The sequence below is a fragment of the Lynx canadensis genome, chromosome X (genome assembly GCF_007474595.2).
Source record: "Lynx canadensis isolate LIC74 chromosome X, mLynCan4.pri.v2, whole genome shotgun sequence".
Lineage (NCBI taxonomy): Eukaryota > Metazoa > Chordata > Mammalia > Carnivora > Felidae > Lynx > Lynx canadensis.
In genome coordinates, this window is record NC_044321.2 from 80,092,068 (window position 1) to 80,105,427 (window position 13,360).

The 13,360-nt window shown below is 38.7% G+C and overlaps 1 pseudogene; it reads right to left on the reverse strand.

The window, feature by feature from the left end:
• Positions 1 to 1,667: 1,667 nt before the first annotated feature.
• On the reverse strand, positions 1,668 to 3,332 carry LOC115506832 (annotated as a pseudogene).
• Positions 3,333 to 13,360: the final 10,028 nt, after the last annotated feature.

Here is a 13,360-nt window from a genome sequence, read left to right on the forward strand (position 1 = left end):
GTTCAGGGAAGTTCTCAGCTATTATTTCTTCAAGTACCCCTTCAGCACCTTTCCCTCTCTCTTCCTCCTCTGGGATACCAATTATGCGTATATTATTTCTTTTTAGTGTATCACTTAGTTCTCTAATTTTCCCCTCATACTCCTGGATTTTTTTATCTCTCTTTTTCTCAGCTTCCTCTTTTTCCATAACTTTATCTTCTAGTTCACCTATTCTCTCCTCTGCCTCTTCCATCCGAGCCGTGGTGGTTTCCATTTTGTTTTGCATTTCATTTAAGGCGTTTTTCAGCTCCTCGTGACTGTTCCTTAGTCCCTTGATCTCTGTAGCAAGAGATTCTCTGCTGTCCTGTATACTGTTTTCCAGCCCAGCGATTAATTTTTTGACTATTATTCTAAATTCACTTTCTGTTGTATTATTTAAATCCTTTTTGATCAGCTCATTAGCTGTTGTTATTTCCTGGAGATTCTTCTGAGGGGAATTCTTCCGCTTGGTCATTTTGGATAGTCCCTGGTGTGGTGGGGATCTGCAGGGCACTTCCCCTGTGCTGTGGTGTATAACTGGAGTTGGTGGGCTGGGCCGCAGTCAGTCCTGATGTCTGCCCCCAGCCCACCGCTGGGGCCACAGTCAGACTGGTGTGTGCCTTCTCTTCCCCTCTCCTAGGGGCGGGATTCACTGTGGGGTGGCGTGGCCCGTCTGGGCTACTTGCACACTGCCAGGCTTGTGATGCTGGGGATCTGGCGTATTAGCTGGGGTGGGTAGGCAAGGTGCACGGTGGCAGGGGGGGCAGGCTTAGCTTGCTTCTCCTTAGGTGATCCACTTCAGGAGGGGCCCTGTGGCAGCGGGAGGGAGTCAGATCCGCTGCCAGAGGTTTGGCTCCGCAGAAGCACAGAGTTGGGTTTTTGCGAGGAGCGAGCAATTTCCCTGGCAGGAACCGGTTCCCTTTGGGATTTTGGCTGGGGGATGGGCGGGGGAGATGGCGCTGGCAAGCGCCTTTGTTCCCCACCAAACTGAGCTTTTTTGTCCGGGGGGCTCCGCAGCTCTCCCTCCCTTTGTCCTCCAGCCTTCCCGCTTTCTGAGCAGAGCTGTTAACTTATGACCTCCCAGACGCTAAGTCGCGCTTGCTGTCGGAACACAGTCCGTCAGGCCCCTCAGCTTTTGCAAGCCAGACTCAGGGACTCTGCTTGGCCGGCGAGCCTCCCCTCCGCCCCAGCTCCCTCCCGCCAGTCCGTGGAGCGCGCACCGCCTCGCCGCCCTTCCTACCCTCTTCCGTGGGCCTCTCGTCTGCGCTTGGGTCTGGCGACTCTGTTCTGCTAATCCTCTGGCGGTTTTCTGGGTTATTTAGGCAGGTGTAGGTGGAATCTAAGTGATCAGCAGGACGCGCGGTGAGCCCAGCGTCCTCCGACACCGCCATCTTCCCCTCGAGCCCTCTATGAATTATTTTTAGGAAAACATGATAATGAATCATTTGTAGCAAACTAGCCTCCACACTCTTCTCTTTGGAACTAAGTTTTATTACTCTATTCCAAGCCTTGACTTACCAAAAGACACCAACAATCTTTACCAGTGGCCCCCAAGGTCCTTTGTGTGGTTTTTGATGACAAATAATCAATAATATATTACCAAAAAACACATATTATTTTCAACTCTAAGAAAGATCTGCCTATGAAGCTTACCTAGAGTTAAATTCCTCTGTCAGGGCCTTGGTTATGCACTTCAGTTTATCCACAAATTCAGAAAACCTGAGTAAAGAATTACCAGAGAAACCTCTGGCTATTAGCAAGACTGAGGCTAGGATAGTTAACTGGTGCAGCTGGGACTCCATCTCCCACAGCCAGATTTTGTCCATCAGCAAAGTCTGTTGAGAGAGGGAAGAGTGGGTTAAGAGAGGAAAGTTCTGGTAGAGATGTTAAATACAAAACAAAAAGGCAAAGCTCTAAAACACATTTGTACCTCAGGGAACTCATAATTATCAGGATCCCAGAGAAGGTTCATGTAACTCTGCAATAGCACCCTTGTGGGATTGGGGACATCTGAGTTTTTGCTACCCAACTCGGAGGTGAACAGGCCAAGCTGCAGGAGCTGGAAGATCCATGAGAACTTGTAGATGGTATAATGAGATCTGTTGCTGCTTTGGTTAGCCATTTTGTGGTGTAATCAAGGAGATCTATGACATAAAAGTGAACATGTGAGGCTTAAAGACTAAGACTTGGTCAATAAAAATTATTTTTTGGGACTTTCTGTCCTAGTGAAATATTCCTTTTCCCTACCCTTTACCCAGAAAAGAAACTTTCTATTCAAAAATTAGAAAATACTTTATCACTGTAAGAAGGCAAACCCAAAGTCAAATCTCCCTCTCCTGCACTTAAATTTTAAACATACTGGGATGCTTGTCAAGGAGTTCTTGAAATTTAGCTCGTTAATACTGGACATAATGTTCCTGCAGGAAGGGTCAAAGGCTCTAGATAGTATAGCTCACCATGTCCATTTTCACCAGGATGAGAACATGGAAGATACTTCTGTCATAAGAAGAAATCAAATATTTACACTATGAAAGGAAATCTAGTGTGGAAGGGTGGAACTCAAGCAAGAAGTTCTAAAATCACAGTATTTTAGAGTTAAAGTGGGCCTTAAAAACAACCATCTAACTTGAATTTACAAATAAAAATACTGCAGTTAGGGACCCAAGATCACAAAGTGATTGTTGTCAGAAGTAAAGACAAATATGTCTTGTGTCCTTTTAGTTACCAGTCTAGAACTCTTTCCAATGTAGCCACTACTTTTTAGAAAGAGTACTCAGTGGAAGGGAAATGAGCAAAGCCCTAATAACTATGAGTAGCTGGAGTGATGGTGATTGAATTTCTAACTCACTGGTCATATCACTTTACCATTCTGAGTCTTGGTTCTCCTAGCTATGAAACAGGGATAATCTTCATTTATGTCCCCTCACAGGGTATAAGTTAAGATACATAGGAGAACATCTGGGAAAGGGCAGTTTGAAATCTCTAGAAGAAAGAATTACTATGCTATGTCTTAGCATCATTTATTAAAAGGAGTCCAAATGATATAAAGATCACCAAAAAAGATGCCAAGAGACTATCCTTGGAAAACAACAGCCACTAGTCTAGGGAGGAAAATAAGAGATATTAGTCAGTTCATCAGTATAGAAGAGCAAGATAAGGCAGGAGCTACAACACAGTATCCAGCCCAGAGTTTTCTGGCACAGTTGTCTAAGGCAGATTTCAGGGTCAATACATTTAGTTTCTTACCTCAGTAATTGCACAGGATCTGTTATGCTTTCTACTTTTTGCACAGCTTCATCTTGGTCTGGTGCACACAGTCAATGGAATGAAATTGTTTAGAAATCCTAACACTCTCCAATGAACAGCCCTCTTAAAACAAAGTCATCACAGCCTATGTCTTTTGGGAGTCTCAAAACTATGTCTCTAAGTTTCTTGTAGGAGAATATTATTTCTTTCTGTTTAGGGACCAATTATAACACAAGGCTTCACTGGGATCAGTAATAACAATAGTGCCATATTATTTCTTGATGACAATGAGGTTAAAATATGAATAAAAATAGGAGTATCATAAAAATAAGGCAGAATATAAAATATAAAAAAATACACACCACCACAAGGTGATTGAAGCACTCCTAATGAGGGATAAAGACATTTGGATTGTTTTACTTGAAAGGTCAAAGATAATAAGCAAAGGAACCATTAAAGGTCATTTGAAATTGCTTTTTGACTCAAAAGTATGAGATCCTTGTGGGCAAGGGCTCTTTTATTCACTTATGTGCTTCTGAAACATAGAAAAAGCTCAGTGAAAATCTTTTAAATTGAACAATATACTGTGATATTATAGCAAGATACCAACTTTCAAGCTTCATATCATACAAATAAAATGCTTCTCTAGATGGTCTATTTAAGTAATGGACCATGTTCAGAAAGGCAGTATGCAACTTAGGATATTGGTAGCCATCAACAATCCAAAGATTTGGTCTTCCCAGAAACTTAACATCCACAAATGAGAGGTTGGTTACTCACCTCCTTAAATTCTTTTAAAAGTTCAAGAGCATAAGTGAGGTCAGGGGAGTACTGGATAGCTGCGCTTTCAGATGGTCCCAAAAAGCATTGTACATTGTCTCCATGAACCTGCCTTCCAAACTATAAGAAGTTTAAATGAGCAAATTGCTCTCTACCCAGAGAACTGATACAGGATCATAATGCCCTAAATCCCAAACAGCACTTTCAAGATCATGAAAGATCATTAAATTGACAGGCCAAGAGCTATATGTAGATGGGCAGAATTGAATAAACTGAGTTTAGTATCAGATGCAAAGATGTTAACCAAATCATCTCAGAAGGGACCTCAGGGATCCAGAGAAGCTCTCCTGCAGTAGAAAGAACCATGAACTAGGGGTTGGGCCCTTGAGTTCTAGTCCTGGTTCTGCATCTAACCTAAATGTATACCTTAGTTTCTGTGTCCGTATACTTATACTTTACACTAGATATTTTTTTTATTTCAGTTTTGAAACCCAAGAAAAAATTTCCTTCTTGATAAAACTTGAAAGTTTTAGGTGCACCTCAAACTCAGCAAGCTGAAAATTCAACTCATTATCTCCCCCATTCAGCCCTGTTCCTTATTCATGCAAACCAGAGAGCTTAGCTATTTTCATCTTAAAAATATAATAATAATGCATGTTTTTAAAAAAAAATACAAGAAATACAAAAACAAGTGGGTAAAAAAGTCAAAGTTCATCCCCCAACACACCAATCCCACTTGTGAGATGTCACCAACACATAACTTTGGTGTGTACTGGATTCCTTCTAAATTACTTTCCCCTCATCTATTTATCTACTGGGTCACAAAATTCCAGAGATTTTGTTTCCTAAATATCTCTGTAATCCATCCCCATCTACTGTAAATTCCTACCTGAACTATTTCAATAAGTCTATTAAATAGTTCTCCTACCCCCAACAAAGTCTTACACACACAATTCCACATATTCATGCTAAAATCAAGGATTTTTTTTAAAGATACAAATGTGATCATGATGGCATGGTTTACCATGATTTCATGAGCAATGCTAAGTTTAGAAACTTCGTTAACTGTCTCTATCAGATCTGTGACAGAAAGTACTTCAGGTCTGCTCTCTGGAAAAAGGCATAGCAGTCATCATCAGAGAACCCACACAAGTAGAATTTCTATTTTATTTAGAGATTTACTCAGTGACGTAAGACTGCAAAATTTAGATCCATCAAACATCCTACATGGATTCACTCAATCATTCTAGTATTTGGAGGTTTTCTGAACTCTTTGACCTTCAATAGCACTGTAACTCTCTGAGAATTCAGGCATGAAGAGAAGTTTATGAAGAGGAAAAAGTGAAACTGATTTCAAAACCTTTTGCTTGAAATATCAAAATTGTAAGTAAACACAGCAAAGAAACACTGATAAATTAATAATTATGATTTATAAAATAAATATTTTTATGAGTTACTGTTTCTACTATTTTTTTTTTAGTTTCAGGAGTATAATTTGCTGATTCATCACTTATATACAATACCCAGTGCTCATCACAAGTGCCGTCCTTAATACCCATCCCCCATTGAATCCACCCCCCCTACCTCCCATCCAGCAACCCTCAGTTTATTCTCTGTAGTTAAGAGTCTGTTTTATGGTTTGACTTTCTCTATGTTCACCTGTTTTGTTTCTTAGATTCCACATATGAGTGAAATCATATGGTATTTGTATTTCTCTGACTGACTTATTTCACTTAGTATAATACGCTTTAGCTCCATCCATATCTTTGCAAATGGCAGGATTTCATTATTTTTTATGGCTGAGTAATATTCCATTGTATATATATACACACCACATCTTCTTTATCCATTCATCAGGAGATGGACATTTGGGCCCTTTCCATAATTTGGCTATTTTTGGTAATGCTGCTATAAACATCAGGAATAAATTCAAGATAGATTAAAGACCTAAATTTAAGATAGCAGCCTATCAAATTCTTAGAGAAGAACACAGGCAGTAACCTCTTTGACAATGGCCTTAGCAACTTCTTACTGGATATGTCTCCTGAGGCAAGAGAAACAAAAGCAAAAATACACTATTGGGACTTCATCACAATAAAAAACTTCTGCACAATGAAGGAAACAATCAACAAAGCTAAAAGGAAACCTACAGAATGGGGCAAGATATTTATAAATGACATTATCTGATAAAACGTTAGTATCCAAAATATATAAACTACTTATAAAACTCAACACCCAAAAAATAAATAATCCAATTAATAATGGGCAGAAGACATAGACAGTTTTCCAAAGAAGACATCCAGATAGCCAACAGACACATGAAAGTATGCTTAACATCACTGATTGTCAGGGAAAAAGAAATCAAAACTACAATGAGATATCACCTGAAACCTGTCAGAAGGGCTAAAATCAACAACATAATAAACAACAGGTGTTAGTGAAGATATGGAGAAAAAGGAACCCTCTTGCACTGTTGGTGGGAATGCCAACTGGTGCAGCCACTATGGAAAACAGTATGGAGGTTGCTCAAAAAGTTAAAAATAGAACTACCTTAGGATCCAGTAATTGCACTACTAGGTATTTACCCAAAGAATACAAGAACATGAATTCAAAAGGACATATTCACCTGTATGTTTATATCAGTATCATTTACAATAGCTCAAATATGAAAGCAGCCTAAGTGTCCATTAATAGATGAATAGATAAAGAAGATGTGATATATATATATATATATATATATATATATATATGGTATATATGTGGTATATATGTATATGTGGTATATATATATATATGTGGTATATATATATATATATATATATATATATGTGGTATATATGTGGTATATAAGATGTGGTATATATATAATATATATATATATAATATATACCACATCTTATATACCACATATATACCACATATATATATATATATACCACATATATATATACCACATATATACCATATATATATATATATATATATATATATATATATATATCAAGCAAAATAAGTCAGCCAGTGAAAGACGAATACCATATGATTTTACTCATATGTGCAAATTAAGAAACAAATTAGCACAGGGGGAAAAAAGAGAGAGGCAAATAAAGAAACAGATTCTTAGGACACCTGGGTGGCTCAGTTGGTTTAACATATGACTCTTGATTTCAGCTCAGGTCGTGATCTCATGGTTTGTAGGATCGAGCTCTGTGTTGGGCTCATGCTGATAGTACAGAGTCTGCTTGGGATTCTGTTTCTCCCTCTCCCTCTGCCCCTTCCCCACTTGCTCACGTGCTTTCTCTCTCTCTCTCTCTCTCTCTCAAAATAAATAAATAAACTTTTTAAAAAAGAAACATATTTTTAATTATAGAGAACAAACTGATAGTTACCACAGGGGACGTGGGTGGGGGAATGATTAAGTAGGTGATGGAGATTAAGGAATGCATTTGTTGTAATGAGCACTGGGTGTTGTATAGAAATGCTGAATCACAAATTGTACACCTGATAATAATATTGCACTGTGTGTTAACTAACTGAAATTTAAATAACAATTTTAAGAAAAAAACACTACCAAAAAAGAAAACTACATGCTAGTTTCTCTGATGAACATAGATGCAAAAATCCTGAACAAAATATTAGCAAACCAAATCCAACAATACTTTTAAAATATATGCAATACAATCATGTGGGATTTACTCCTGGCATGCAATGATACAATGTTTGCAAATCAGTCAACTTGATACATCACATTAACAAGGGAAAGGATAAAAACAATATCACCTTTTTAATGGATTCAGAAAAGCATTTGACAAAGCACAACATGTACTCATGATAAAAACTGTCCAAAAAGTAGGCTTGGTGGGGGGCGCCTGGGTGGCTCACTGGGTTAAGAATCCAACTCTTGGTATCTGCTCAGTTATTCGCTCATGGTCCATGGGATCGAGCCCCTCATTGGGCTTGGTGCTGACAGTGTGGAGCCTGCTTGAGATTCTCTGACTCTCCCTCTCTCTCTCTCTGCCCCACCCCTGCTTGCTCTCTGTCTCAAAATAAATAAATAAATATTGTGGGTTTTTTTTAACTAGGTTTGGTGGAAACATACCTCAACATAATAAAGGCCATATATAAAAAACCCACAGTAACATCATACTCAATGGTGAAAAACTCAGAAATTTTCCCCTAAGAGCAGAACAAGACAAGGATATCCACTCTCACCACTTTTATTCAACATAGTACTGGAAGTCCTAGTCACAGCAAGTAGACAATAAAAAGAAATAAAAGACATCCAAATTAGTTAGGAAGAAATAAAACTTTCACTATTTGTAGATGGCATAATACTATATATATATATAAAAAAAACCTAAAGATTCCACCAAAAAAAAAAACTATTAGAACTGATAAACGAATTTAGTAAAGTTGCAGGATACAAAGACCAATATACAGGAATCTGTTTCATTTCCATACTCTAATAATGAAGTAGCAGAAAGAAATTAAGAAAACAATCCCATTTACAATTGCACCTAAAAGAATAAAATGGCTAGGAATAAACTTAAAGAAGGGAGTGAAAGACCTGTACTCTGAGGACTATAAAACACTGATGAAAGAAATTGAAGATGACACAAACAAATGGAAAGATATTCTATGTTCATAGATTGGAGGAACAAATATTGTTAAAATGTTTGTATTTTCCAAAGCAATCTACAGATTCAATGCAATCCTTATCATAATACCAACACTATTTTTCACAAACTAGAACAAAAATCTTAAAATTTGTATGGAACCACAAAAGACTTCTTGAGAAAGAAGAACAAAACAGGAGGTATCACAATCCAAGGTATACTAAAAGCTATAATAATCAAAATATAATGGTATTCACACAAAAATAGACACATAGATCAGTAGAACAGAATAGAGAGCCCAGAAATAAACCTACACTTTTATGGTAAATTAATCCATACAAAAAAGGCAAGAATATACAATGGGAAAAAGATAGTCTCTTCAACAAATGGTGCTGTGAAAACTGGACAGTCACATGTAAAAGAATGAAACTGGATCACTTTCTTACACCACACACAAAAACTCTAAATCGATTACAGGCCTAAAAGTGAGACCTAAAATTTCTAAAATAAGACATAGGCATTAATCTTTTTGACACAGAAACATTTTTCTTGATATATCTCCCTTGGCCAAGGTAAACAAATGCACAGTTAAACTATTCGGACTACACCAAAATTAAAACTTGTGAACAATGAGGGAAACCATCAATAAAAGAAAAAGACAACTCACCTAATGGGAGAAGATATTTGCAAATGATGTATCTGCTAAGGGGTTAATATCCCAACTATACAAAAGAACTTATACAACTCAATACCCCAAAAATAAATAACCCAACTAAAAAATGGACAGAAGACATGCATAGACATTTATCCAAAGAAGACATCCAGATGGCCAACAGACACATGAAAAGATGCTCAACATCACTGATCATCAGATAAATGCAAATCAAAACCACAATGAGTATCACTTCACATCTGTCATAATGGCTAAACCAAAAACACAAGAAACAGCAAGTGTTGGCTAGGATGTGGAAGAAAAGGAACACTCATGCACTGTTGGTGGGAATGCAAAGTGGTGCAGCCACTGTGGAAGAAAGTATGGAGGTTCCTCAAAAAAACAAAAATAGAATTTCCCTATAATCCAATAATTCCACTACTAAGTATTTACCCAAGAGTATGAAAGCACTAATTCAAAAAGATATATGCACCTCTATGTTTATGGAAAAATGATTTACAATAGCCAAATTGTGGGAGCAATGTAAGTGCCTATCAATAAATGAATGGAGAATGAAGATGTGGTATATATACATAATGAAATATTACTCAGCCATAAAAATAATAAAATCTTGATATTTGCAACAACATGAATGGATCTAGAGGGCATAATGCTAAGTGAAATAAGTCAGTCAGAGAAAAACAAATACCATCCAATTTCACTGATATGTGGAATTTAAGAAACCAAAGGACAAATGGAAAAAAATAGAGACAAAGAAACAGACCCAACAATAGAGAACAAACTGATGGTTACCAGAGGGAGGTGCATGGGGGGATGGGTGAAATAGGTGAAGAGGATTAAGAGTACACTTACCATGATGAGCACTGAGTAATGTATACAATTGGTGGATCAGTATATTGAAACTAATATAACATTGTATATTAACCATACAGAATTAAAATCTTAAAAAATAGTCTCTTAAATATAGAGAATAAAACGGTGGTTGCCAGAGGGTAGGTGGGGAGGGGGATGAGTGAAACAGTTGAAGGGGATTACAAGTAGATTTATCTGTCTGTCTCTGTCTCAAAAACAAATAAACATTGAAAAAAGTTGTTGAGGCACTTGGGTGGCTCAGTCGCTTAAGCGTCCAAATTCGTTCAGGTCATGATCTCATGGCTTGTGGGTTCGAGCCCTGCATCGGACTCTGGGCTGACAGCTTAGAGCCTGGAGCCTGCTTCGGATTCTGTGTCTCCCTCTCTCTCTCTGCCCCTCCCCCACTCATGCTCTGTCTCTCTCTATCAAAAATAAATAAACATTAAAAAAATTTTTTAAATTGTTGAAGAGTAGACTTATCATGATGAGCACTGAGTAATATATAGAATTATCGAATCACTGTATTGTACACTGGAAGCTAATATACACTGTATGTTAATTATTCTGGATTTTATAAATAAGTAAATATGTAATCTATTTCCAAAGACTCTCAAGGATTGTCAAACACAAGTTATTATGCTTTGTTGGCCTCTTTCTCTATAGCCAAAATGTCTTTCAATTTTACCTGCTGGTAAAGTTCCTAGGTCCTATATGTAAATATTCAAAGGGGAAAAAAAGACAACAAAAATAATAATCCAAAAGAGGAGTAGTGAAAGGATGAGGAAGGAAAAATGCAAGGTTGCAAGAGACTTCTATGCTCCTAAAAGACACTTAAGCCACAGGCAGTCTATTCCTTTAATGTAACTGCTATCAAGCACTACCCAAGGATGTGATGGTAGAATTCTAGACGTACCAGGAAAGTGGTCATCTAAACAGAAACTCTTGTTTTCCTGGCTCTTCCCTGGTGTTTTAGGCTTATAAGCCCCACTCTCTGCTTCACAGGGATCATTTTGTAGCACACTTTATTCAATCTTGGGCATCTTGATGTTATCTGGAATGAGGAAGACAAGAAGAGGTAAGCTGTTGGTAGTATAAGATCTGGCTCTGACCAGGGATGAGGGAGAGAAGGGCTCTTCAGCTGTCATTGTATGCCTTGATGACAGAACCTACTTCTCCCAGTTAAGGTGGTTAGGAACAAAGGCTTCAAGACCCTCTTATTGCAATAGCTAAGGTCCTCAAACAGCCTTGGGGGAAGGAGAACTTGAGATTAGTAGGACTGCCTTTCCTTAAATCAAAGCAGTTAAGGATAAGGCAGGCAAAAGAGGAAATCAAGGCCCAGAGATGGACAATGACTTGCCAAAAAGCACTGCACAGAAAGAGTGGAGCTAGGAGAGGAAACTTCCTCAACTCTGACTGCCTTTTATTAGTCCAGGAATGAGTCCCTTCCTCCTTAAATTTCACCCCAGACCCACCTTTGACTATGAAGAGAGTAGTGGCTAGACTCATGCAGCAACAGACCCTCTTGGGGACCCTGGTCCCTCACCTCCTCCCAGCCCTCGACCTGCTGCCCCTAGGCAGCTGCTTCTGCTAATGAAGCCCTTCTGTCTCATCAGTCTGGTCCTGGAGCATACCTTGGTAGACAGGGCAGGAAGGGAGATCAGCAGGAAGGGACTGAGTGGAACCATGGAAATGATGAGACCTACCTGGAGCACACCCCTGCCAATGATGCCAGGTAGAAGGGTCCAAAGCCTAAAAACAAAGGGTAACCAGTATCACAGATAGCAAGAAGGGTTTTGTGCCCCGGGTACTATGGAACCAAGAGACCAGGAAAGGCAAGCAGGGAGGCATCATTGGTGATAAAGAATGGCATTCATCTTATGAATTCAGTGCTTCTCCATTTCCCTGTGGATGGTTTTGGGGAAGAGTTTTTCTTGTGAAATTCCCTGTGTGCACTTTCTCTCTCTCTCTCTCTCTCTCTCTCTCTCTTTCTCTTTCTTTCTCTCTGTGATTAGGGCTCCCTCCTCATCATAGCACCTGAAACTCTTTTCTCCTCCAAATAAACTCTCCACAGCTCCTACCTTCCAGGATGTGGCAGTTTTTTCACCTTTAGTTATATCCTTTTGCTCTCTCAGTCTTCACATCAATTTCTTGGGTGTTGAAAATGATTTGATATTTAGCTGTGTTTGAGGAAGGAAGCAAGCCTAGGGTCTCCCTAACCCTCCACCATCTTAACTCCTCTCCTACACTTTTGATTCATTATATTGCACACCTGAACTAATATAACGTTGTATGTTAATTGTACTTGAATTTTAAAAATTTTTTTTCAATGTTTATTTATTTTTGGGACAGAGAGAGACAGAGCATGAACGGGGGAGGGGCAGAGAGAGAGGGAGACACAGAATCAGAAACAGGCCCCAGGCTCTGAGCCATCAGCCCAGAGCCTGACGCGGGGCTCGAACTCACGGACCGCGAGATCGTGACCTGGCTGAAGTCGGACGCTTAACCGACTGCGCCACCCAGGTGCCCCTGTACTTGAATTTTAAAAAGTAAATTAATTTTAAAAATAGAGCTGAAATTTCTCATGTAAAAAAGAGGAGAGAGAGAGTGACATTCTCATTTTTGGCCACCCCAAATTTCTTTCTCAGTTTGGTGTCCTGGGGCTTGAAATTCCTAACACCTTAGAGGTATTTCCTTCTAATTATTCTTAACCCCAGGAAGTTCCTTTTTTAAAATGCACATATGCCCTGGGAGAGGTCACCTGGGCCCAGGTTCTGGCCTTTTGTCACATGTCCCAGGGTGTTATCTATCAACCATCAACAAATTCCATAGTTGTGCTATACATATCCCGCATGATGTAGAACTGCACATCTGAAAACTTTTTGAACATTTCAAAGAGAAATATAAAAGTAAAGGATTGTTATAACTCATTGCTAAAGGTTTTTTCAATTATACCCTCCATATTATTGAAAATGACTCTTGAGAAAAACAGAAGACTCTTTAGGTCCCAAAGCAATGCAGCACTAACGTTAAAATTTCAGATTCCAAGATAACATGAAAGATATTTGAGGTAAGAGGGGATGATGTTTTTCCAGAGCATCTCAAACCCCACTTCAAAGGTAGCCACCCACTTAGCCAATTTCTAGGCCACATTTGACCACTGGTATCTTTGGGGGGG